The sequence below is a fragment of the Peromyscus leucopus genome, chromosome 18, assembly GCF_004664715.2.
Source record: "Peromyscus leucopus breed LL Stock chromosome 18, UCI_PerLeu_2.1, whole genome shotgun sequence".
NCBI lineage: Eukaryota > Metazoa > Chordata > Mammalia > Rodentia > Cricetidae > Peromyscus > Peromyscus leucopus.
The window spans coordinates 19,254,682-19,277,702 of NC_051078.1; positions in this window are offsets into that span (position 1 = coordinate 19,254,682).

Consider the following 23,021-nt stretch of genomic DNA (forward strand, 5'->3'; position numbering starts at 1 on the left):
AACCTGGGCATAGGGACACATGTCAATCATCCCAGCCCTTGGGAGATGGAAGCCAGAGGATCAGGGTTTCAAGGTCACCTCAAGTGAGTTTGAGGCCAGCCTGAATTAAAACACCCTGTCTCTAAAAATAAAAGACAAAAGCCAGGCATGGTGGCACACACCTTTAATTCCCAGCACTTGGGAAGCAGAGGCAGGTGGATCTCTGAGTTGGAGGCCAGCCCGGTCTATAGAGTGGACAGTCAGGACAACCAGGGCTAGACAGAGAAACTCTATGTCAATAAATGAATAAATGAATGAATAAATGAATGAATGAATGAATAAATAAATAAATAAATAAATAAATAAATAAATAAATAAATAAATAAAATGAATAATAAAAGACAAAACTCCATGGTTCAGGGACTGGGCATTTGATTCAATAGCACAATTCAATACTTGCCCAGTAGAGCTGCCCCCGTGGACGGGGATGCAGGGATGAGAACCTGAGGGTGGGAAATCTGGCCCCACCCCTCATCTGCTCTAGGGTGGCAGGGGGCAAGGGAGAGATCCCCTCCCCTCCTCCTGCCTGCCGCTGCCTGCGGCTGGTGGGAGAGCCGTCCCTGCCCCTCACCAGCTGCAGGACTTGGGAGGGCAGGCCCTGCACCCCACTTGGGGGTGGCAGTGTGGGGCCAACCCTGACAGCGGAGGCGCAGGGGAACCAGTCCGGAAGGTGTGAGCGTGGGAGAGCTGGCTCGGTGTGGAAGCCCCTCCCAGCCCTTGATCCTCATTGCCAGCGGCAGGCGGCGGGGGGGGGGGGGGGGAACGGACCCTCCCCCCTTACCAGCTGCAGCCCGCGGGAAAGCGGCCCTGCACCTTGCCTGAGCAGCACAGTAGAGTCGACCCTCTAGACAGGGGTGCAGGTGAAGCGGCGGGTGAGCTTGGAGGAGCTGGCCTCATCCCTCATGCCCTATGGTGGTGTGGACAAGAGAGAGATGCCACCTCCTCTCCAGCCCCACACTGCCTGTGGCAGTTGGGAGAGGAGGCCCTGAGATTATAAGAGTGGGAGAGCTGCCCATGCCCCTCACCAGCTGCAGCAGCTAGGAGAACAACACCTCACCCAGCAACATAGTAGCGCTGGCCCTGATAATGCAGGTGTGGGTGAGTCAACCCTGACGGCGTGAAATCGGGAGAACCTGCCCTGTATCTTACTCACTGTTGCATAGGGTGAACTAGCCGGGACCATGCAGGAGAGCTCCCCCTGGTGGTGAGGACAGGGGAGAGTTCGCAGGCTGACCAACCCTGCAACTACTGAAGCCCAGAACCAGGGTTATGATTTGGCCCACCCCGACATCCACCCCATCTGTTGGAGCACGGGAAGGGGCCAGTCCTGCAGACCCAAAGCTGCAGGATCTCTACAACACAGGATGTCCAAGGGGAGTCGCAGTGAGGGTCCAGCATCAATCGTGTAGCAGAAGCCAGAGGCCTCGAACCAGAACAATGACTCTGCCGTGAACGCTTGCAAAGAAAGATATACGGACAAAAAGGATATATGGTATGTGATCCACTGTGTAGCACTACAGCGTTTATGATGAGATTTTTTTTTCTTCTCTTGAAATCTTATTTTATTTTGGCAGGGGGGTTGCAAGGGCAGATGGTGGATACGCAGGGATGAGGAGATGAACGGGATTAAGATGCATGATGTGAAAGACATGGGGATAAATAAAAAGAAAGTTAAAAAAAAACTGGACTATAAATTGGAGTGTTCTACCATAGATCAATATTATGGCCATCCATCTCTCAGCTATAAATAATACATGTCAAGTGCTTTATGGAATAAGACGGACACTGAAAAACTAGAGTTAAATGACGTCTAGGGCAAGAATCTTGCTAAATAAAATAAGAACCATTACAGGGAAAGTCAGGCAGTTCCCCATGATGGCCAACAGGTGGCACCAGAGCCGCTTCGATGCCAACCCAAACAATAGGAGGACCTAAAAGCCGGTCAAATCCCAGCCCTCTTTTGTTGAAAACCCGGCACCCCAACTGTGTTTATGTTTGTCTTCCTACATCGTCCACTGCTTGAAGTGAGGGGCACTTTCGGCACGACGAGAAGCTGAGTGGGACCTTCCCGTGCTTTGGATTCCTCCCAAAGAACAGATATAAAAATAATGCGTACTTTATAGGTGGCTACAAACATGCAAATGCAGCGGTACTGAATACAGAGCGAGCGGTCAGCAGGAGTCAGTCATTTTGACACTACCCCATGACCCTGAGGTGCACGTAGCAGGAAATGAACCCATGCGGACGCAGAAGCGAAGGAGATGCTTGCAAACCTGGTGTTTATAATTCAGAGGTCACTGCGTATCAAAATGTTCGTAAAATAGACCCATACGAAAACAATCCTTTACATTGGTAACCTGATTTTATTATTATTATTATTTTTTTAATAGCCTCTCATGTAACCCAGAACGGCCTCAAACTCACGTATTCTGTTGCTAAGGCTGCCGTTTTGATCCTCCTGTCTCGGCCTCCCACGTGCTGGGATTATAGCCATGCACCATCATCCCCTTCTGGCGTGTGGTTATTTTTTTAATACATATATAACCTCAAGAGTTTGTAGAAATGGCAACTCTGTTTATCTTCTTTTGCTAAGAAATGTCGGTCTCAATGATTTCAACCCTGTTCAGACACAGATTTTTTTAAAAAGCCTTTCAAATTTGTGAGCACAGTTTTAGCATTACCTAGAATGGCGGTTCTCAACCTATGGATCACGACCCCTGTAGAAATCAAATGATCTTTTCACAGGGGTCTCCTGAGACCATCAGAAAACACAGATATTTACCTTATAATTCATAATAGTAGCAAAATAATATTAGCAACAAAAATAATTTTATTGTTGGGGGTCACCACAACATGAGGAACTGTGTTAAAGAGCCACAGCATTAGGAAGGTTGAGAACCACTGAGCTGGAAGGTCATTTGTTTAAGATGTTAGGCTGTGAGAAGATGGAGCTGGGAGATCTTTCACTGCTCTACACATATAAGCTTCATCTTTTGTAAGGCAATCAGGAATCTCAGGGACTTGTTTAGCAATCCAGCTAACTTATTCTTCCTACATGACTCTGTAATCTTGGGGGACTGTGATAACATAAGTTTTTTTACTCTCCATTTTATTTGTGTATGTGCATGCATGCATGCACATTTGTTTGAGACAGGGTCTCACTGTGTAGCTCTGGCTGTCCTGAAACTTGCTATGTAGATCAGGCTGGCCTAGAACTCAGTGATCTGCCCGCCTATTTCCTGAGTGCTGGGATTAAAGGCATATGCCTAAAGGCCTACGCCGCCGCCGCCATTACCACCACCACCACTACCACCATCACCACCACCACCACCACCACCACCCAGCAGACTCTCAGATCTTAAACTTCTACCTAGCATCAAGGTTTACATGACAATTCTTCCTGAGAATGTGGCTCTGTTCCTAACCCCAACCAGGGCCTTAGCTACTTGCTACTTTTTAATGTCTTATCCTGATGTTTGAACTATACCATTGCCCCTCAAACACTGGATGGGATCCTGCTTCAAACCACGTGGCTCTTCCTGAAGTGATTATTCTCGGAGTGCGAACACTACCGTGGGCAGAGGGACACGAACTGTCACATGGCCTGTCAGACGTGGTCCCAGCCCAGCTTTATGCCTCCCTTACATCATTGCTGGTCTGTTATTGGCCCTGCGGAGTTTCCATGAAGGGGCGGGCCAGGGACAGGACTGTGCCGCCTTTACATCGTGCAGTTCAACCTCCTTCTTTTCTTTTTCTCCTGGTTCAGAAAATCTCATTCATGGTCCATAGGAAAGGTGGACAGAAACAGAATTAGAGAAAAGCAAACTATACAAGGAATAGGGGAGATAAGAGTGCTTTTGCTCCAGAGAGAAGATGCTCTATGTAGGAAAGGGGAAAACAAGGCACTTCTGGGGTCTTAAAGTGAGGGAGGAAATGCAATTTCATGGAGACGCAATATGAAATAAAATTGGGGTTTAGCTGTGAGTTGCATCTCCTCTACTTACAGGGTACCTAATTTATTCAAGCTTAGGCTCTCCACTTTCTCACTACACAATGTGCTTATAAAAATGTCCACACTGCACACAAAAAACCCACCCCAAACTAACGGCCTGGGGACGTACTCAGTCGACAGAGTATTTATTTGCATGCATGAGGCCCTGGACTGCTATCCTGGGCACTGCGTCACCAGGCGTGGTGGCCCACACCTGTAATCCCCGCACTCGGGAGTTGGAGGCAGGAGAATCAGGAATTTAAGGCCATCCTTGGCTACTCAGGGAGCTAGAGGACAGCCTGGGATAGGGACCCAATCTCAACATGAAACAAAAACTCTACCAGCCACAGCCATAGTGCAGAGCTGCTGTGATAAGGGAGACAAGGAATGCAAAGGTGTTTTCTTAACGGGTGGTGGCCATCTTGTCGTGATCAATTCTTATGTTAGAGACTGAAGTAATAACTCTGTGGGTTGGATATGGCTCGAAGATATATTTTGTCCAGCTTTGTTTGGAGGGGTTCCCATGACTACCCCAGTCTGGGTCGATCACTAGACAGGGCTGCAGGACTCTGCACATGGCAGTACTCAGCATGCAGGGTGGCATTACTCAGGACTCAGGGTGGAAGTACTCAGAACTCAGTGTGTGGTAGTACTCAGGATTCAGTGTATGGTTGTAGCTGAAGTTTTCCTGTGTCCACCCAGCTCCTGCAGCTGCTCAGACCCAAGTAAACACGCAGAGACTTACATTGCTTACAAACTGTATGGCCATGGCAAAATCAGCAAAAGAAGAGGCACCAGGAACAAGGTACACGGAAAACCAGGTGCAGAGGTCCCCGCCCATGAGTCACACAGGATGTACTCAATTGCCCCACTAATGACTGAGACAGCCTTTGGGAAATGCTGACAACCAGGAAGCTCAGTAGAGACTCCATGTCCTGAGTGTTACTGGGGGGACTCAGGAACGCAAGCAGCCTCTGCCAGACATCTACAAAGACCCACACTCTAGACTCCCAGAAGGAAGGCAAGTGGCCAGTTGCTCTTAGCAGGCTGAGGATGGTGGGAACCCTTCTGAAACCTGCCATCCCAGAGGCCAGCTGGGCCCACTTTGTGAGCTTGCTTTTCTCAGCGGAAGCAGTCCAATCTATCATGCTAGCTCTTCTCTGTATTGGCCTACAGAGGGTTTCCCCCTTCCAGGTTTTATTCAAAGCCATTGAAGTTAACTCAGAGTTATTATCATTGGGTTCTATTGGATCTCATTTAAACATGAAGAAATTTCAGTCAGGATCTCCAATATGTGGAGAGTCAGAGACTGCAGGGGATATGGATCCATAGTCCCATATGGCAACAATTGATAACTGCCTATCAATGATCAAAGGATTAGTATCGGCTCAGGATGGCCAAGACCAAGCTCTTGGCACAAAGGAGATTTATTCGCCTCAGAGGGACAGAGGGCAGGGAATGAGAAACAAAGGCAGGAGACAGAGGATGAGGGAGGAGGGGAGGGGAACAAGAGACAGGGGGCAGGGGTATTTATTTGTCCTGGAGGGGAACAAAGGACTGCCTCTGGATAGCGAGGAGACAGACAACAGATGTGGCCCATAGGAAAACGGCAGTTTATAAAGATAAAGGGGAAACCCTGTGTTAGGATGAGGTGTTTGATTTTAATTGGGCATGTTAATTAGGTGAGCCAAAGGGGGCTTCTGATTGCTTCACTTCAATCTGTTGATAGCTGGACCTTGGTAGTCTCAGGAGGAGGAAGTAAGCAAATAAGGGAACAGACCTTCACGGCTAGTTTTAGGGATGTAATCTAAAAGTTGTTAGCAAAGCAGAGGGGAATGGGGGAGAAGGGCAAGGCCTGCCAGAACCATGTTCGCCATGCTCGAGCTAGCCAGAGTCCCTTCAGATGAGGCTTCAGGTGCCCGTGAACCCCCCTTGTCTGTACGACCCCAGTAACCTTTGCACGTGGAGCACCAATTGCCTGTAACAGTATCCACGCTCTTCTGGGCTGCTTGAGTCAAGAAGAGCCCGTGACAAGAGAGGGCAGCAGTCTGGTAGCATACCACGGAGTCATGCTAATTCATGATTATGCGAACGGATCACGGTTAGTGAATTCCTGCTGCTCAGTTTCCCAGACATGCTGGCAATGTAGAGCTCCCCTCGGCTCGTCTATCCCAACAGTTATTTGTGAGCATTCTTGGATCGCTGTGACAGTATTTTCATTATAACTGCATTGTAACTCTGCTCTATTTAAGCCAACTTGAGCAGACTCCGTTCCTATCCATGCAAATATTACAGATTAAAATAGTGACAACAGAAATTATTACATATAATGTCGGTAATTTGTGTAAATGGAAGTCCCTGTTAACCTACCATTCAGACTTGCTAAAGTAGATTAACATGTGTCAACAGAAAGAGAAATCTTATTCAAAGGAAATGCCTATGAAAGTATCTTTACATTTCCATGTACATCAATGTATATCCAAGTAGCTCTATATACCATTGTACCCACTTATTCATTAATCCAGCTATTAAAGAACAGAATAGACAACAAAATAAGCTTTCATCTTTATGTCCATAGCTGCTGAAATAGTTCTAGGCATTTGGTTGAACTCAATGTGAGTTTCCCACCAGACATGGGGGCACATGTCTGTAATCCCAGCACTTGGGAGATGCAAGCAGGAAGAACTGGAGTTCAAGGTCATCTTCAGCTATATAACAAGTTTGCGGTCAACTTGGGATAAATGAGATCCTGACTCAGTTCCCCACATAACACATAAACCGATCATTTCCTGACTTTATAAATCTCACCTGTAAGAATATCTGGAGACCCAAAGACAGGGGTCATGAAAATCAGGTTAAGGACAGGGGCAGGCAGGTGACAGGCTGCATGCTACCCCACAGGATGATGACCAAGAGCCTCCTTCTTCACTCCAGCTATGAACCCAGAACAGACACAAGTCAGGGAAGAGGAACAGCGACCACAATGTCTGTTGACAAAGTTTTATCCCACTGGAAGACAAGAACGTAATCTAATCGTTACTTGCCTCCCTGATGATTTCATTTCTGGAAAGACCAAGAGGCAAACGAGGCAGTGTTTGTCCTCCAATCCTTTGCCTTCTACCAACCAGGAAAAGGATGGGCTGCTGAAGTTACAGAAGCTGCAACCGTCGCAAGGAAGAGCAGCCGTGTTATATAGAGTTGGACACCGGAAGTAGAATCTGGTCTCCCTTGTATTCTCTTAGTGGCGACTGGCAGGAACTAGAATTAAAACCGGCTGGGTGGTGGTGGTGCACGCCTTTAATCCCAGCACTCGGGAGGCAGAGCCAGGTGGATCTCTGTGAGTTTTAGGCCAGCCTGGTCTACAGAGTGAGATCAGGACAGGCTCCAAAGCTACACAGAGAAACCCTCTCTCAAAAAAAAAAAAAAAAAAAAAAAAAACCAAACAAACAACAAAACAACAACAAAATACAACCCAACTCAGGCACAGCTGGATCCAGGTTTACAAATGAAGTCAGCAGAAATCAGTAGTTCTCTACTTCAGGGGGAATTATTTGCTCTCACGGTGACCAGGTGATCGATCTCCAACGGCTCAGAGATCCCACCACGTTAGCAATGTCATTAGAGAATAACTCTTTCCCTGTTTCAACTATTGGATTAAGTCTAGGGCTTCACAGTCCGTTGAGGGGCTTGTAGTATTAGGAACCCAGCCCTATACCCGTTAAGTGAGCTGGGTAAGGACCCAGAGCAAGAACATACAGGAATACGCCTGATGAAGCGAAGGAGAAAGAGGGCACTAGCTGAACCAGGGGGAGGGACAGAGAAGGAACAATTCCGTGAAGGAAAGACTGAAGCACTAAGAGAAGAACTCGAGATGATTTACTAAGGGACTACTACAAGTAGGCTTGTTTCGAGTTTTAAGTGTGAAATGGTAAATAATAATAATGGGGAACAATGCTTTAGGGGCTGAAGAAATAGCTAAGCAGTTAAGAGTACTTGTTCCTCTCACGGAGGACCTCCGTTTGGTTCTCAGCACTCACGTGATGGCTCACAACCACCTAGGAGTCTAGTTCCATGGGCTTTGATGGAATTTTTTTTGGGGGGGCGGGGGTTTCGAGACAGGGTTTCTCTGTGTAGCTTTGCGCCTTTCCTGGAACTCACTTTGTAGACCAGGCTAGCCTCGAACTCACAGAGATCTACCTGGCTCTGCCTCCCGAGTGCTGGGATTAAAGGCGTGTGCCACCACTGCCTGGCATGATGGCATTTTCTTTATATATTGTAAAATATATATATTATTTTACAATACCATTCAGTTCTACATATCAGCCATGCGTTCCCCTATTCTCCCCCCTCCTACCCCCTCCTCTTACTCCCAGCTTACCCCCCATTCCCACCTCCTCCAGGACAAGTCCTCCCTGGAGGACTGAGATCAACCTGGTAGACTCAGTCCAGGCAGGTCCAGTCCCTTCCTCCCAGACTGAGCCAAGCGTCCCTGCATAAGCTCCAGGTTTCAAACAGCCAACTCATGCAATGAGCACAGGACTTGGTCCCACTGCCTAGTTGGCTCCCAAACTGATCAAGCCAATCAACTGTCTCACCTATTTAGAGGGCCTGATCCAGTTGGGGGCCCCTCAGCCTTTGGTTCATAGTTCATGTGTTTCCATTCATTTGGCTATTTTTTTTCAATAATTGAGTAAAACTGAAATTTATTATAAGCCACAGTCATCCTAGGGACCTCCATGCTATATATATAGCCTCTATGGTTCTATGGGTTGTGGTCTGATTGTTCTTTATTTTATATCTAGAATCCACCTATGAGTGAGTACATACCATGACTGTCTTTCTGGGTTTGGGTTACCTCACTTGGGATGATTTTTTCTAGTTCCATCCATTTGCCTGCAAATTGCATGATGGCATTTTCTAGCCTCAGTATGCACCAGGCCTACATGCAGAGCACATATATACATGCAGGCAAAACACTCAGACACATTAAATAAAAATTTTAAATCTAAAACTTTCTTCTTAAATCCTTCATTCGTTGCCCTATTCTGCTCGAGGGATGGGTGGAGAGTAAACAGCTACACTAATAAGTTCAGACAGTGATGTGAGCAAGCCTGGAGCAGGTCAGGGAAGGAGAAGAGAGGTTGCTGAGGGTAAGGGATTGTCTTAATTTTATTTGTCATTATTAGAGAAGGCCTTACTGAGGATGGGCATTAGACAAGAGCAGTTGAGGTGATGGGTTAGGTAGTTTCCTTTACTGGCTAGTTGTACGTCCAGGGGACCTAATACAGAGTCATTTGGGAAGAGGGAACTTCATCTGAGAAACTGCCCCAAGATCGGCCTCTGGAGCCAGGCGGTGGTGGTGCACGCCTTTAATCCCAGCACTCGGGAGGCAGAGCCAGGCGGATCTCTGTGAGTTTGAGGCCAGCCTGGGCTACAGAGTGAGATCCAGGAAAGGCGCAAAGCTACACAGAGAAACCCTGTCTCGAAAAACCAAAAAAAGATCGGCCTATGGGACACTCTGTGGTGCATGTTCTTGATTGATGATTGATGTGGGAGGGTCCAGCTCACTGTGGGTGGTGCCATTTCTCCAGTGGTGATCCGGGAAACTTTTTATGCAGACTGAACAAGCCACTGTGCAAGCAGATAAGCAGCAGCTCCCCTCCATGGCCTCTCCATCAGCTCCTGCATCCAGGTTTCTGCCCTGTTTGGTTGGGTTCCTGTCCTGACGTCCTCAAAGATGGGCTAAACTCTTTAATGCTGAAAAATAACCTCTTTCCTCTCCAAGTTGCTTTCGGTCATGGTGTCTTATCACAGCAACAGAAACCCTAACTAAAACACTATCTTAGATGTCAGAAAGTTGATAAACCCGTGAAGGTGATGAGCAAGAGAGACTGGGTCCTGGGAAGCTGTAGGCAATGAGGTGGGAGGCTTCCAGATGCAGGAAGATTTCATGGAAGGTAGTGGGTCAACACCAGATAAAGAAAAGACAAGATATGTAAGAACCGACCTAGAACCTTGTTACACAGATGTTTCCACACAAGCAGTTAAACACACCAGAGGCACACCAGTGAAAAAGCCCTACCAGTGTCCACTCAAAAAACAGCCAGTGGGCTCAGGATGTGAGTCAGTTGGTCGAGTGCTTGCCCACAGGGCATGAGGCACAGCATAAAGCCAGGGGTGGACTCCAGACCAGGGCTCGAAACAGAAAAGTAAAGAAGAATGAATGAATGAAAAGAGTTTGGAAACTGAAAATACTGAATTAAAAACATCAGTTTCCGTGTGCTTTGAAATAAAATGAGGCAGTGCATAGCTAATTAGTTGCATCAAGAGAAACTTTGTGACAAATTCTCCCTGTGCAGGCAGGCTGTCCTCCAATTCATTATTCTCCTGTCTCCACCTCAAAGATTCTAGGTGTGCCATTACCGTTTGGGAATGTTTGTTTGGTCTGGGGATCTAACTCACAGAATCCTGTGTGCTAGCTGTAGCTCTAAAGCTGAGCTACAACTCCAGCCCCCCACCCCACCCCACCCCCTGCATCCCATAAGCAGGAGAAATGTGTCTGTTGGAAGGACCCGAGGGAGAGAGGAGAAGCTGATGATGTAGGAAAAGGCAGGACTGACGGAGGAAGCGATGTTCCTGAGGAGGCATGCGGAAACAGCAGACGCCATCTTCAAAAGCTGCAGAACAGGATTGTCTAGGAGCTCCAAGCAAAGATAGCGTGTTAGGGTCCTGGAGAAAGACAAAAGACCATCACCCACCTATGCAGTCAGCAAGAGCATGTATTATCTCGAGAAAGATTCCAGTATCCTGGGGCCGACCATCCTACACAAAGGCAGAATGGTGATAACCCTGAGAAGAGCTTGCAGGCTCCTTTTAAGCACAGTCAAGGGGAGGCCCTAAGGCAGTTAGGTCATTTTAGATATGATTGGCTTCAGCAAGTGGCAATCATATTAGTTAGTATGTTCTAATTGGCAGGGCTAGAAGGGCCTGGTCAGGGCCACAGCTTTCCATTTCTGGGCAGACCTGGATAAATCCCAGGCTTTGTCCATATTTGGTTATTACCTTGAGCTTGCTGACTGTGGCTCAGGGCTGGCCAGGCCTCCTTGTCCTTGCTGTGGGGCAGCGTGTTAGAGATTGACTATCCTTGGTTCTTGGCTTTCTCAGAAACTGCTTGTTTAGTCTCAGGAAACTGAAATTGAGGCCTGATCTCTGAGACAAGACTGAGCAGCCTGTTATGATATTTGCCTGGCCCTCTCAAGGTATGGTCCTATGGCCAACTTCACAAAATAGGGAAAACATTCAGAACCTGGAGACGGCGAGAGAGGTGGAATCCTGAGGCAGTCCAGGATGCCAGCAATCTGGTTTCACTGTACATGGTGATCACCATTGGTCACCATTCCAACATGTCTGCCTGTGAAGTGGCTTGTGTACTACCCCACACCTACCCCACCCCCAACTCATTACTGTGCACAGACTGGGAGAGAAGTTCCCTGGAAGAGAAGATGGGGTTGTTAAGTTTGGCCCAATAGCTGACTAGAAGGAAGGAGTAAGAAAGGAATATTTCAGTCTGTCAGTGGTAGCGCACACCTTTAATCCCAGCACTTGCGGGGCAGAGGCGGGTGGATCTCTGTGAGTTCAAGGCCAGCCTGGTCTACAGAATGAGTTCTAGGACAGCAAGAGCTACACAGGGAAACCCTGTCTCAGAGTGGGGGGCAGGGAGGAATATTTCAGGAATATTTACTCTCTGCTCTGAAATGGCCATCTCCTCTAATAATAGGACTGAACCTAACAGAGCCAATCCTGCTCCCCGCCCCCTGCACCCACCAGGAGCCAGTTTGCTAAGACCTCAACCCCATATTATGCCACCATCCTATGATGACTCATGTCTGGCTTCAACCAGACCCTCAGGAAGTATGTCCAGTCTGGTAGTCAATCAGGGTCCTACCAGGCCCCAAGCAGAAACTGTTCTTGCTATTTTCAGTCAAACAAACCCCTGACATTGCAATCATAATTGCTGACCAGATGTCATGAGCAAATCATAAAATGATCCCTGTACCCGTAAGGATCTACACCCAATCACTTCAGAGTACACTTAACCACACCTGGAATTCCCCTAATCCTGTTTATTTTTTTAAAAAAAAACTTTATTTTATGTGCATTGGTGTTTTTTGCCATGGGTGTCAGGTTCCCTGGAACTGGAGTTACAGACAGTTGTGAGCTGTCATGTGGGTGCTGGGAAATGAACCCAGGTCCTCTGGAAGAGCAGGCAGTGCTCTTAACTACTGAGCCATCTCTCCAGCCCCGCCCCTAATCCTGTTTAAAAGGAGACTGTGAGCTTCTCTCGGGGTTGCCATTTTGCCACTTTGTTGGATGGTTTGACCTCAGCATGATGGAATTTTTTTTTTATTAAATGCTCTTGTTGATTGCATATGTGACTGGTGGTCTTCTGTGGGACTTCTCTTAGGCCTTAACAGCTCTAGCCTTTAAAAAGACATGTTGGAATGCTGGGAGGATATGTTCCATTTCAGACTATGTAAGATATTATGATCACAAAACAGTCCCATTACGTCATTTACCTAAGGATGATAACATTTTTTTTTTCAAGTGAAAGCCTGATCTCACTCGGGTACAGCATGGCCTCGAGACACCTAAGTGTCCAAAAACTGCTGTGCCCCAACACTCCACTTGAACATTCAATGGGTCTGTGGTGGAGACCAGCCCTGAAGGCTATGGAAACAAGAACCCACCCTTACTACTGCATCAGAGGCACCAGCTTTAAGAGTAGGAGGGATTTTTACACTCTATCTCCAGGGCTCTTTAGAGTGGACACATCACTGTGATGCTGGGCATTATTAGAAGTGGCTGGGGGCAGGTAGTGTCAATTGATTACATAAAATCCTTAGATCTGGGCACAAAAATTATCAGATGGTTCCAAAGTAGGAGACATATGTGGCAGAATACAGGTGGTAGCTGTGGTGATGTTCATGTTGGTTACTTTTCTATTGCTGCGATTAAAACACCGCGAAGAAGGTCAACTTATAACAGAAGGTGTTTAACTGAGCTTTTGGTTCTAGAGGGTTTGAGACCATGACAAATGGCACAGCAAAGGCATGGTGGCAGGAATGGCCGAGATCTCACATCTTGACCCACAAGTAGGAGGCAGAGAGCACACTGGGAATGGTTGGAGACTTCAAACCTCAAAGCCCGCCCCCCCCCCAGTGACCCAACTCTTCCAACAAGGCCACACCTCCTAATCCTTCCCAAAAGTTCCACCAACTAGGGACCAAGCGTTCAAACATGAGCCTGTGTGGGACATTCTCATTCAGTCCACCACAACTTGTGTGTGAGTCCCTGTATTCTACCACCCAGGGAAACAGGAGTTCCACAGAATCACAATCACTTATGAGGCTGATAAAAAAAGGAAAAAACGATCACAGACATACATAACCAGAGAGAGTGGGCTCTAGTGAGATAAACGGTCATGATACAAAGTCATACGCAACAAAGAACAGATGGTCTTTTTTTTTTCTTTTTGCAGAAAATAAAAGTACAGAATCGCCGGGCGTTGGTGGCGCACGCCTTTAATCCCAGCACTCGGGAGGCAGAGGCAGGCGAATCTCTGTGAGTTCGAGGCCAGCCTGGGCTACCAAGTGAGCTCCAGGAAAGGCGCAAAGCTACACAGAGAAACCCTGTCTCGAAAAACCAAAAAAAAAAAAAAAAAAAAAAATTCACTTCTGTTTCGCCGGGCGTGGTGGCGCACGCCTTTAATCCCAGCACTCGGGAGGCAGAGGCAGGCGGATCTCTGTGAGTTCGAGGCCAGCCTGGGCTACCAAGTGAGCTCCAGGAAAGGCGCAAAGCTACACAGAGAAACCCTGTCTCGAAAAAACCAAAAAAAAAAAAAAAAAAAAAAAAAAAAAAAGTACAGAATCAGCTGGGGTTATAGATAACAAAAACAATTCCAGACTTACTTTTTTTTAAAAAACTATGTTTAGAACAGGCAATGATACAGTGCTGGCAGATGGTAGAGAAAGTTTAACCAGTTGTGCACCTTTCTTTTTTTAAATAAAGAAAATGGGTTTCAAGGTGGGAGACAGAAAACACAACTAAGCAGAGGCAGATCTAGATGGTGTGACCATGAGGGATCCATCACATTAGTTCCAGTAGTTTATGACCAGAAGTAAATTACGGGCCAGCCTGTGCTACATACCAAGACCCTATCTTGTGAGTTGAGTATTACTATGTGTAATCCTTGCACTTGGAAGGTATAGATAGGAGGATTAGAAGTACAAGAACATCCTAGTTATCTATGCTGTGATTTCAAAGATGGTCTACACTACATGAGAGCCTATTTCATAAATCCAAAAACAAACTAAGTCAGATAAAGGACATACACACATACAAAAGAAAATTACAGAACAATTTCTCTGATGAACATAGTGTTGTGTGACAAAAAAAAAAATTTCCTGGGGAGATGCAACACACACATCTGTGGTGATATATTATGTACCCCAATAAAGTTTACCTGGGGATCAAAGGACAGAGTCAGCCTCTAAATTAGACAGAGAGGTCAGGCAGTGGTGGCATATGCCTTGAATCCCAGGAAGTAATATAGCAGGACACATAAACATATGTTAGGCATGAGGAAACAGGAACTCACTCTCTTGAGGCTGAGGATTTTGTAGAGGTAAGCTAGTGTCTGGCTGTTCTGCTTCTGTGATCTTTTAGCTTTCATCCCAATATCTAGCTCTGGGTTTGTTTGTTTTTTTTATTAAAAAACCATCTAAGATTTGAACACACACATCCACTCACCCCAGATAGGGATCCCATGACAGACCAGAGTACGGATATCACCAACATGGTGAACCAATGAGTTTTATTAGGATTACTTACAGGAATACAGGTGAGGGGTTACTTACAGGAGCAGAAATAACTCAAAGGTAGCTGTATCACCAAGGCCCCCCTCAGCACAGGTAACAAAAGTTGGGAACCTGGAGCACACTGCACAGCCTTTAGGTTGGACAGTACCCTTTCCATGTGACTCAGTTGGTCTAAACCTCTTCCAGGAAGCTCGGGTGGTTTCTGTTTCTTCCACGCAGCTGTCTCAGAGTCTTCTTTGCAGATCAGCTCCTTCCCTCTGAGAAGGGCTCTCAGCTTTCATTGTTTACTCTGGTAGTGAGGGGCCTAGTGAATCTGGTCAGTTTCAGGGACTTCCTTCAGCCATTTGTTTGCCTTCCTGTTTAAAGAGTTTCCCCGGTAGAACAGAATCAGTAACAAGACAAAGGTGTTCACTCTTTCCACTCTAGTTCAGTACAGTGCTTTAAGTCTCAGCTAGAGCAATATGACAATAGATGGAGATATAAATAGAAAAGGAAGTCATCAAAATATCTTTATTTGATGATGATGTGCTCCTTCTATACATAAAAGACCCCAAAGTCTCCACCAGAAAATTCCTGTTAAATACATTCAGCAAAGTACCAGGATAGAAAACTAACCTATAAAAATCAGTAACCTTGCCTGGCAGTAGTGGTACTTGCCTTTAATCCTAGTACTAAGAGGCAGAGGGAGGCTGATCTCTGAGTTCAAGGCCAGCCTGGTCTACTGATGGAATCCCAGGAAAGCCCAGGCTACACAGAGAAACCCTGTCTCAAAAAACAAACAAACAAACAAAAAGAAAAGAAATATTTCAGGAATATTTATTCTGCTCCAGCCTTAACAAAGACATGTTGGAATGCTGGGAGGCTACACTCCATTTCTTCTTCTTCTCCTTTTCTTTTTTTCTTTTTCTTTTTGAGACATGGTTTCTCTGCATAGCCCTGGCTGTCCTGGAATCACTCTGTAGACCAGGCTGACCTTAAACTCACAGAGATCCGCCTGCCTCTGCCTCCAGAGTGCTGGGATTAAAGACATGTGCCACTGCCACCTGGCTGAAATTTTCACATAATAAAAAATAAAATAAAAACAGCTTTAAAAAGATATCAAGACAACCAATATTCCAGGTTGCTATTAGATCTCCACATTATTTTGGCTTCCACCATTGTGAGTGGCTTGCATTATTGGATGAAATCCATCTCAGAGTCTCTCTACAGGGATCCAGAGCTCCGTCCATCATAGCATCCTCCACTGAGACCTAAAAATGGCTTCTGGCAAGAGTCAGATCCTCAAAGGGAGCACAGTTTTAGTCCCAGAGTCCGTTGTATGGCTGTGAGTTCCAGACCAGCTGAGGATGCACAGTGAGTGAGATCCTGACCAAAAAAAAAAAAAAAAAAGAAAAAAAGAAAAAAGAAAGAAAGAAAGAAAAGAAAAAAAAGAAAAAGAAAAGAAAAAAAATCCACCAATAAAGCCAGCTGGTCTAACCATGTTGTGTCATTACTTTCTCTAATGTTGTGAAAAAAAAATCAATAAAATAACTTTCTAGGGGCTGAGAAATAGTTCAGTGATTGAGAGTATTCCTGCTCTCCTAGGGCCCCAGGTTCAGAGGACCTATATGACAGTTCACAACAATCTGTAACTCCACTTCCAGGGGAGTGCCCACTTGTAGCCTCCATGGGTACCGGGAACATGTGTGGGACACAGAACTATATACATGAAAATGCCTATACATGTTATGTTCAGATCGTGGCGACCCCCCCCCCAAAGACCACCACAGAGAAGGAATCCCATATGTAAAAGCAAAGTGCCTTTATTTTCTTTCTTTCTTTTTTTTTGTTTTTTTTTTTTTTTGTTTTTCGAGACAGGGTTTCTCTGTGTAGCTTTGCGCCTTTCCTGGAACTCACTCTGTAGCCCAGGCTGGCCTCGAACTCAGAGATCCTCCTGCCTCTGCCTCCCGAGTGCTGGGATTAAAGGGGTGCGCCACCACCGCCCGGCCTTTCTTTTTTTTAAGATTTATTTATTTATTATGTGTACAGCATATATGCTGCAGGCCAGAAGAGGGCGCCAGATCTCATTACAGATGGTTGTGAGCCACCATGTGGTTGCTGGGAATTGAACTCAGGACCTCTGGAAAAGAAGTCAGTGCTCTTAACCTCTGAGCCATCTCTCCAGCCCAAGAGCCTTTGTTTTCAAGCTCTGAGCTTGGTCTATCCAATGCAGCAGTGAGAGAAGAGAGCCCTGAGCCCAGGCAGGGTAGGGTTTTTATCATAGCAGAGATTGGGGTGAGGGAATTTCCAGGGTCCAGGACCCAGATTGGCTGGCAATTGTCTAGGGACATCTGTAAAACAAAAACAGGCGTGTGCTAGACTCAGGGGCATCTGGCCACCTTATCTAATGGTTGGAATGTTTGGGATGTTAGGTCCTTCCCCATCCCTGGGTGGATCCCTGGGTGGTGTCAGCTCATGGCTTTTCCTAGATCTGGGTGTTGCCTGCCAGTAAGCCTGTCACAGAAGCTGTGCCTGGGCCTCTAGGCCTGTCATGGCAGCTGTGTGGTCAAGCGGTTTGGGGGACCCTCTACAATACATATGTAAATATTTTTAAAATAATAATGATTTCCCAATCAAAACATTGGAGACTGTCGATGTAGTGCATATATATATATATATATGTATATGTATATCTATATCTATATCAGTGCTGAAATGCTGAGGCCCCTGTGGAGGGAGCTGCTCCTATGAGTTTGATAAATTCCACACATTCAGATACTTCCACATTTCCTGCTTGCTCCTATGATCTGTACCTTTGTTTTGCGAATATTACAAGTAGAACATGAAGTCTACGTTTTTACAATCCAATCCCTTGAAGTCGCTGCGGCCATTCATGCTATAAGAGCACTGAATGCCACCTGGAAATGCAATTTTAGACCCCCTCCCCCAGCAGAAAGCTCAGGAGGTGGGGCTGTTCAGTCCAGGTGGAAATAAGCTCTCTAGGTGATTTGAGTTTTTTTTTTTTTTTCTAGACAGGGTTTCTCTGTGTAGCTTTGCGCCTTTCCTGGAACTTGCTTTGGAGACCAGGCTAGCCTCAAACTCACAGAGATCCGCCTGCCTCTGCCTCCGCTGTGCTGGGATTAAAGGCGTGCGCCACCACCGCCCGGCTTGAGTTTTATTTTGTTTCATTTGTTTGTTTTTCTGGGAGCCATCTATTAGGCCTAGGGATATAGCTCAGTGGTAGAACATTTGCCTCATTTGGATGAGGTCATAGGTTTAATTCCAAGAAACACACACACACACACACACACACACACACACACACACACACGGCATTTCAGAACAGCATATTGTTTAGGACTAGTGAAGTTAAGTAGAAATAACTAGAACCATAAGTAGCTGTTTCATTTTGTTTGTTTGTTTTGGTTTTTCTAGACAGGGTTTCTCTGTAGCTATGCACCTTTCCTGGATCTCGCTCTGTTGACCAGGTTGGCCTCGAACTCACAGAGATCCACCTGCCTTTGCTTCCTGAGTGCTGGGATTAAAGGACTGCGCCACCACCGCCCGGTGGTAGCTGTTTCTTAATACTCAAAAATAATTACTACAAAGGACATTTAAAGTGTTCTTCTCAGGACCATAATATAGTTTTACGACTCAGTCATGTCCTGAGACTGACCACTTTGCCTTTCTAGGAGTTTGTTAGAAATTCAGAATGGAGGGTCTGCGCCCAGACGTAACAGAGTGGGGTTCCCGGTGATCCCCATGCACGGTTGCACTTGAGAGACTGGACATAGAAAACAGCTTTGAAGATGCTTGATTGAGAATTCATTTTCAAAACGTGACTTTGATTTTCTTCATTGGGCGAAATCGTGCTGGGTGGGGGGTGGGGGGTAAGAAACCGTGTGGCTCTTCTGCATCTGTCCCATGCTCTAGCTTTTGTTACAAAAGAACTCCATCTTTTTCCAGAGGCCTTCCTTTCATCTTTGATCAGCCAATTGTTCTCCTTTGAAGCACCCTCATTGTCTCTCAGGTCTAGGGCCTCGCCTGTCAACCATTTTCTATGACTCAGTAACTTTACAACGTTATGTTCACTGAACTTCACGAACCATATCTAAATCCACTGTCCAGGCAATTTCCAATACCACTTGCATATTTATGTCTAACCCAGGGGAACTGCTCCCTGACAGGCATGTTGATAGGATGGTTGGGGTTGGAACCTAAGCTGAAGCTGCAGGGTGTTTGGGTGGGGACCGAATCTGTACACTGTACATCTGTATTGTGCTCACTCTGATTTCTTAGTAATACCGTAACTAAGCAGGCAGGTGAATAAAAATCCGGAGAGCTAAATATCAGGAGTGATTGATTATCTTTGGTTTATAAAGAATCTTGGCAATCTCATTTCGTGTGTGTGTGTGTGTGTGTGTGTGTGTGTGTGTGTTTCTCTGTGTCTATATCTGTGTGTGTGTCTGTGTGTTTGTGTGTGTGTGTGTTTCTCTGTGTCTATATCTGCGTGTCTGTGTGTATGTTTAGGTGAGTGGGTGCACATGCCTGTGAGCATGCATGCATGTAGAGGATGGAGGTTGACATAACTGTCTTCTTCAATGACTCCCACCTTGTCAGTTCAGCGGGGCTGGCTCGTCAGTGCGCCCCAGGGCTTCTCTGTGTCTGCCCGCCCTTCCTGCTCCCTTTGCAGGAATTACAGCTCACATGATTTCTATGTGAGTGCTGGGGTTTGAACTCAGTTCCGAACTTCACGAACTGAGACGTCTCTTCAGCCCCTCTATTTCCACTGTGTGTGTGTGTGTGTGTGTGTGTGTGTGTGTGTGTGTGTGTATGAATCTGTATTTTTTAAGCTTTCTGGGATGAATGTCTGCTATTTACACAAACAGGAAAACTTTGAGGTACAATTTACATTCAATAAAATGCACAGAAATGTTAACTGTGAAGTTCAACTTTTTACACCCATGTTATGATATCCAAAACAAGACAGGAAGTATTTCCATCACCCCAAAGGCTTCTTTTTAACCGTTTAAGGCAGAAATTGTCCAAAAGCAAAAGTCCTTCCTCTAAGGCAGCATTTCTCAACCTGTGGGGTGCCATCCCATGACCTTTCCTCAGGGGTCACATGTCAGATACTTACATTGTGATTCATCACAGTAGCAATATTACCGTTATGAAGTAACAACGAAATAACATTATGGTTGGGGACCACCACAGCGTGAGAAACTGTGTTAAAGGGTTCCAGCGTCAGGATGGTTGAGAACCAGTGCTCTAGAGTGTTTCAGCATGCAGCTCTGGAATGGCTCATTACGTACAGATCACTGTAGATGCGGTTTCATTGACCTCAAGCACTGGACTTCAGCAGAGGGAGGCGGCTGATGCTGCATCCTTAGTCTCTTTCCCGAAACTCTTCTCCTGTACTTTTTCCTCTCTTTTTTCCCTTTTGGATACAAGGTCTCTCTATTACATATATCTGGCTGTCCTGGAACTCACTCTGTAGACCAGGCTGGCCTTGAACTCACAGAGATCCACCTGCCTCTGTCTCCCTAGTGCTGGAACTAAAAGTGTGTTCCACCGTGCCTGGCTCTCCTCCTGTATTTCTAATTCATGCTGTGACCAGAAAGCGAGAAAAATGTTTTCCTCATCTTGTTTCCTCTCCCTTACAACCTCTTCTTTTCCTTGCTAATTTGAAACAGTGCAGAGAATGCCCGCAGAGGATTCTATTAAGATGAATGGGGGTTGGGGATTTAGCTCAATGGTAGAGCACTTGCCTAGCAAGTGCAAGGCCCTGGGTTCAATCCTCAGCTTTAAAAAAAATGCTGCCCATACCAATGCAGACAGAAGGCTCCAACAGAGAAAAGAGGCTGCACCCCTCTATCGTGTACCCACCCACACCCACATTTGCTTCTCCAATGTCATTCTTTTTAAAAAAAATTGTTTAGATTTATTTATCTTATTTATGCGAGTGTTTTGCCTACATATACATATACCATGTGTGTGCCTGATGCCTGTAGAGGTCAGAAGAGGTCATCTGAGTCCCCAGGACTGGAGTTACAGATGGTTGTGAGCCACCATGTGGGTTCTGGGAGTCAAAGTAAGGTCCTCTGCAAGAATAAGTAGTATTAAGCCTAGACGGCTAGGGAGCCATCTCCCTCAAAAGTGTTATTGTCTGGTTGATGGTCATGACAGAAAGTTTGGTTTTTGTCTATTTGTTTGTTTTTGTTTTTTTGAAAAATCATGACTCAAAAGTTCAAAGTTCATTGGGGGGGGGCCAAGGGTGCCGCTCAGTGGTAGAGAGAACTTACCTACAGTATGCAAGACTATAGGTTCACATCCCAGCACTGCAAACAATAACATGACATAAAATAAATGAAGCTTCACATGTTTAGAGAATTTCCATCAACTTTACCTCTTTTTGTTAGCCTTTCCTTCAAAACCTAGGGCTCTGTGATGAACGATAAAACTCTATGTCTGAGCCAGAATGGGGGGAGAGGGGAGGGGTTGGGGAAGGCGCACGCCTTTAATCCCAGCACTTGGGAGGCAGAGGCAGGCAGAGCTCTGTGAGTTCGAGGGCAGCCTGGTCTACAGAGCGAGATCCAGGACAGGCTCCAAAACTACACAGAGAAACCCTGTCTCAGGGAAAAATAAACTCTGTGTCTGGCCAGATGAGTGAACAGGCAATGATGATTCCCTGGGCACCAACTGTTGTGTGTTCAACCCAAGTTAGCTGTCGTGATGAATAGCTGCAAACAGTTTAACTTTCTTGCAAGTAGAAGACGTTGGACTCCTGCTGAGGTGCTCAGTGGAATGTTTTGTGGTCATTAAAATCTATTGGGAGGAGATATATTTGGAGATCCAGTTGTGTTATAAACAATGTTTTAAAGAGGGAGAAGAGTGGAAAAACCAGAATACTAACAAGAAGAAATCACTAAGAGTTAGTTAAAGCGCTTGCCTCTGTGAGACTATGAGAGCCAAAGTTATACTTTAAGTTTTAACTACTATGCCTAGGAGATCCATGAAACAAAAATGCCTCTGATCTGCAAGCCCCTTGCCCAAGGACAGAGAGTTCCTGAAATGCTGGAGGCTATTGTTTGGGGGAGATAACAAGCCACTCATTTTCACTCCCCTAAACAAGTTTGTTTGACCCATCTGTACCAGATGTGCTTGATCATCTGTGGGTGGGAGGTTCACAGGCAGGAAATACATCAGGATGCATGCTTGCCCCTGATTGGATGTAGGCTGGAGATATGTCAGGATGTATGCTTGCTCCTGATTGGACCTGATGGGAAAGGCAATGAATTATGGGTTTTCTTTCTTAAGCCACTGCAAACTGTGATTCTGGGCCATTTTCCCAGAAACCTGGGTATGGACCTGGCCAAAGCCCATCCACCTGGCCACTATTTAATTAAAGCTTATTTCAAATTTGACTTTAGCCGGGCGGTGGTGGCACACGCCTGTAATCCCAACACTCGGGAGACAGAGGCAGGTGGATCTCTGTGAGTTCGAGGCCAGCCTGGTCTACAGAGCTAGTCCAGGACAGGCTCCAAAGCTACAGAGAAACCCTGTCTCAAAAAACCAAAAAATGAAAAATAAAAAAAATCAAATTCGGTTTTAAACTGTGGTAGTGGTCTTAACAAGTGGGATTAACAAGACAATACTATCTTCAATCAATGGGATCAACTTCCCTGTACCCTGAAGGGATTATCCCAAAACATGGTCACAGGTTCTCAGAAGGTCCCCAGTGGACTTGGCCAGGCTCATTGACATCTTCAATAGCCCTCTTCCTTCTTATTCTCTCTTCCCCGTGTCCTCACGCTTCTTCCTGGAATCACTTCTAAAAATCTGTGGATACTTAATTCTTGTCTCTCGGAGCCTGTCCTAGTCAGGGTTTCCGTTACTGTTACCAAACACCATGACCAAAGAGCCACTTGGAGAGGAAACGGTTTATTCCACTTGCACACTGCCGTTCATCACTGAAGGAAGTCAGGACAGGAACTCAAACAGAGCAGGAACCTGGAGACAGGAACTGATGCAGAGCTCACGGAGGAGAGCTGCTTACTGCCTTGCTTTCCCTGGTTTGCTCAGCCTGCTTTCTTACAGAACCCAGGACCACCAGCCCAGGGATGGCACCACCT